We start from the raw sequence: 4877 nt of genomic DNA, 5'->3' as shown, positions 1-4877 counted from the left end.
CCAAGCTCTGGTTCCTATCAAGTTCTAGAACTAATTCAAGCTATTTCCTACTGTATTAGTTTTCTGCTGTTGCAAAACAGATTACCACAGAGATAGTGGCTTAAAGCAACACAGTTTTATTGTCTTGCAGTTTCTATGGGCCAAGAGTCTGGGCATGGCTTGGCAGGGTCCTGTACTCACACTGCAATCAAGATATTGGCTAGCTAGAGTCTTATGGGACGCTTGACTAGAGAAGAATCTGCTTTCAAGCTTATTCAGGCTGTTGACAGAATTAATTCGCTTATGGCTGTGTGACTGAGGTCCCTGGCTGCCTACTGGAGGACAGCCACAGTTCTCTGCCACATGGCCCCTTTCACAGGCAGTTCACAAAATGGCTCTTTGCTTCTTCAAAGCCACCAGGAGAATCTCTGTCTCTGTATCTGTCTGTCTCTCATCTGCTATGACAGATTCATGCATAACAAAACACCATCATGGGAGGGGCACCCTATCACCTTTGTCATATTCTACTGGTTAGAATCAAGTCACAGATTCTGCCTGTACTCAAGAGGATTATATATGAGTGTGACTCATTGGGGGTTCACCTCAGAGTGTGTCTGCCACACATCTCATCCCCAAAATCAACTCTAAGGACACTGCACAGATTAAAAGGTAGCATTGATTCAAGCAAAAAAAACAACAAAAAATTGGGAAACACCTGGAGAGTCATAGGCTCCCTTGATGGAGTGTGCGTTGAGCAGGTGTGCTGCAGCTTGGGGCAGAGAGCAGCCTGAGACAGCAATACCAGAAAATAATGAAAGGAGTATGTTAAATTCTGTTTTTACCTCTCGCTTTTACTCTGGGACAACAGCCACCAGCCCCTTAGCAAAGAATTCTGCAGCAACAGAGTAGACTACCAGTGTAGAAAATAACAGTATGGAACAAAAGTCCTGCGAGGATGAGTTCAAAATAACAGATATGGGCTAACTAGACAGTTGAGCGAGTCCATTTCTCTGTGCCTTTATACTACAAGCCTAAAGGCCAGTGAATGATCACCTAGGGAGACCATCTCTAGCCAGCGCTGCTTTTTCTGAAGAGTTGAAAGTGAAATCCTGGCCAGAGGGGTTATTTTGTTGAGTGGCAGCAACTGGGAATGACATACAGTGCTTCTACGGTACCATATATCCTGCCTCTCTTTAAATTCACTCTGAGGAACTGCCCAAGACCTTGACTTTGACTTTATTCCAATACCAAGCAGAATGGCTGACACTACCAGGGAACATGCGCTCTCAAACCAAGTCTATTAGACACCCAAAGTACAGTCACCTCAAAAGAAAGGCAACTAACTAAACAACAGGTATCATATGGAACAGAACAGAAGCACCAAAAGTTTAGGTATACTTAAATATTTGAGATGATATAAGCAATAAAAATCATTAACAATGAAACTTCAATAAGAACCAGGTAGAAACATTTGATGTAAAATTTACAATATTTAAAATAAGAATATAATAGTTGGATAAATAGTAAGATAGATCTATCTGAAGAATTACTTAATGAGTTTAAAGATGTGGTTGATGAAATCTAGATGGCAACCTGAAAGGGAAGATAAGTCAAATTATAAAACTAAAGCTGAGAGTGAAGTACGGTAGCATTGTGAGTTGCAAAAAGAAAACTAAAAGGAAAAGAGAAAAGGTAATGTTTGAAGAAATAATGTTTAAGGGTTTCCCAGAATTTAAGAAAAACACAGACCAGAACTTTAGATTTACAGTATTTCTTGAGAGCTAAGGGGAAAAAAAAAAATCCACGCCTACACACATTATAATAATATTCACTAACACCAATAGTAGATACAAATTTTAAATGATTCTAGAGTAAAAAGAAAATAATCTACAGAAGAATAAGGATGAACCATTATATCAGAATTATCAACAGCAAAATTGAACACAAAAATGAAAGAATGTTATAAAATAAAGAAAAATATGTTTAGATCAAGAATGCAATATTGAGCCTCATAGTCATTCAAATGTGAGGACATAATAAAAAATAATTTTCAAAAATGATGTCAGAATGTTTGCCAAGAAAAGAAAGATATTATAGATACACTTGGAAAAATTATAGAAGAAACAAACCCAGTAATACACTTCAATATGTACGCGATGTAAGAATGTTATAATCCGTTACTAGACTTTGTAGTCTGAAAAGTAAATAAAAGCTAATTCCCCAAAGGGATAAAAATGATGTCTATAATATCAACCTAGAAATAAAAATCCAGACAAACAACATAATAGAAACTTTCCAGAGCAAGTATAAAAGGGATATATTTAAATACCTACCTCTTAAATATCTGATTGTTAAGGGATAAAGATTTATGGGTTTAAAATTTCAAAATGAAAGGATTTTCATTTTGATTCAAGTCTGAATATACAAAGTCACAAGAGTATTGCCCTCACCCTAAGAACCAGAAACTAAAGACACAAAGAAACTTATATGAACCAAGCTCCAGAGAATGAAAAGGTCTTCTTAGCTGAAAAGAGACCCATGGCTGTTCTCATACCTGGTAGAAAGGAGGAAGAGGAATCCACCATAGTTGCGAGGTGCTGGTGAGGGGAAACTAGCTGAATTTTAATGTTGGGTGATAAGACAGATTTGAATGTGGAGGTTCCTCAGCTGCAGAGCAACTGAACACCCATCTGCCAACTCTTTCTCTGAGGTGTTCCCTGAATGCTCAGTAGTAGTGCTCTATATACTAATGAGATTTAGAAAATATATTAAAATTCATCAGTTTCTAGAAAAACTATTATATACACAGATTGATTGCTTGATCTCTACCATAAAGCTTTAGAAAGTGAAACTGATCAATATTTTTGTAATTCCATTGATCAATATGAGAGAATATAATCAATATTTTTGAAATGCCCCTGTGGATACTTCCTATTCTCTGGAGAAAGCTACTATCCAAAATTTTCCATGGGTTTCACAGTTTTATAAGGTGTTACAATCTTTGCAGGTTTTTAACGTTTACATGTATGGAGTAACATAATTCTTTTTCTGTAACTTTCTTTTAAATTCAATAATATATTCATTCTTTTTGATTTGTTAGTGTTTCTCATTCATTTTCACATAGTATTCAATCCAGTGAATGTACCACAGCATGCTTATCCATTCTCCTGGTGCTGATCATCTGGACTGTTGTACGTTGCCTGCTATTATAAACTATGCTACTGGGGCTTCCCTGAGGGCGCAGCGGTTGAGAGTCCGCCTGCCGATGCAGGGGACACGGGTTCGTGCCCCGGTCCGGGAGGATCCCACATGCTGCGGAGCGGCTGGGCGCGTGAGCCATGGCCACTGAGCCTGCGCGTCCGGAGCCTGTGCTCCACAACGGGAGAGGCCACAAGAGTGAGAGGCCCACGTACCGCAAAAACAAACAAACAAAAAAAAAACTATGCTACTATGAAAATGTTTGTTTTTTCCTTTGTGCAAATGTTCAAACATTTATGTAGGTTATAGATGCATAAAATTGGAATAGCAGATATTTAAACCGTTTTAAAGGTGTGTATACCAATTTATGAGAGTTTCTGATGAACAATATTTTTGGCAATGCGAGATAGTGCCAAACGTTTATTAAGGTTTTACAATCTTATAAAATTATATCTTATAGTAGTTTTTTTTTAAATTTTCATTACCTGATCACTAACAGAATTGAACATATTTTCATATACTTACTGGTCATGTTTTCTCTTCTAGGAAATGTCTGCTAAAAACTTTTGTTATATTTTTCTTGGAGACACACTGTTTTATTCTTATTGTTTGGCAGAAATTCATCATATGTTCTAGATTAAAATTATACTTCATTATGTATGTTAGAATTATCTTTTCCCATTTTTGGCCTTGTTTTTAAACTTTGCAGACTTGTTTTTTTACTTATCATGCTAAAAAACACATAACACTAAATTTACCATCTTAACCATTTTTAAGCGTATACTTCTGTAGCGTTAAGTATATTCATAATGTCATGCAGTAGATTCCTAGAACTTTTTCATCTTGCAAAACTGAAACTCTATACCCATTAAACATTAATTCCCCATCCCCTCAGCTCTTGGCAACCACCTCTCTACTTTCTCTTTTTATGATTTTGCTACTTTAGATACTCATGTGAGTGGAATCATGCAGTATTTGTCCTTTTGTGACTGGCTTATTTATCTTAGCATAATGTCCTCTGGGTTCATCCATATTTTAGAATGTGACAGAATTTCCTTTTTTAAGGCTGCATAATATTCCATTATATGTATATATCAGATATATATTGATATGATATATACATATCACATTATCCATTCTTCCTTTAATGGGCATTTGTGTTGCTTTCATCTCTTGGCTATTGTGAATAATGATGCAGTGAACGTGGATGTGCAAATAATTGAGATCCTGCTTTCAATTCTTTTAAATATAGATCAAGAAGTGTGGTTGCTGGATCACATAGTAATTCTATTATTAATATTTTGAGGACCCTCCATCATGTTTTCCACAATGGTTGCACCATTTTACACTCCCACCAATAGAGTATAAAGATCCCAATCTCTCCACATCCTTGTCAATATTTATTATTTCCTGTTCTTTTGATAGTGGCCATCCTAGTGTGTGTGAAGAGATACCTCATAGTGATTCTGATTTGCATTTCTCTTGTGATTAGTGATGTTGAGCATCTTTTTGTATGTTTTTGGCCACTTGTGTCTATCTTCTTTGGAGAGTTCTTTTTTTTTTTTAATGTGGCTGTGTCAGGTCTTAGTTGCAGCACATGGGCTCTTTTGAAGCATGCGGGCTTCTCTCTAGGTGTGGCTCATGGGCTCCAGAGCACATGGGCTCAATAGTTGAAGCACATGGGCATTCTAGTCATGGCA

Source organism: Grampus griseus (assembly GCF_964374135.1).
Source record: "Grampus griseus genome assembly, chromosome: X".
NCBI lineage: Eukaryota > Metazoa > Chordata > Mammalia > Artiodactyla > Delphinidae > Grampus > Grampus griseus.
The sequence above is the reverse complement of the archived record's forward strand: the minus strand, read 5'-3'. Positions refer to the sequence as shown.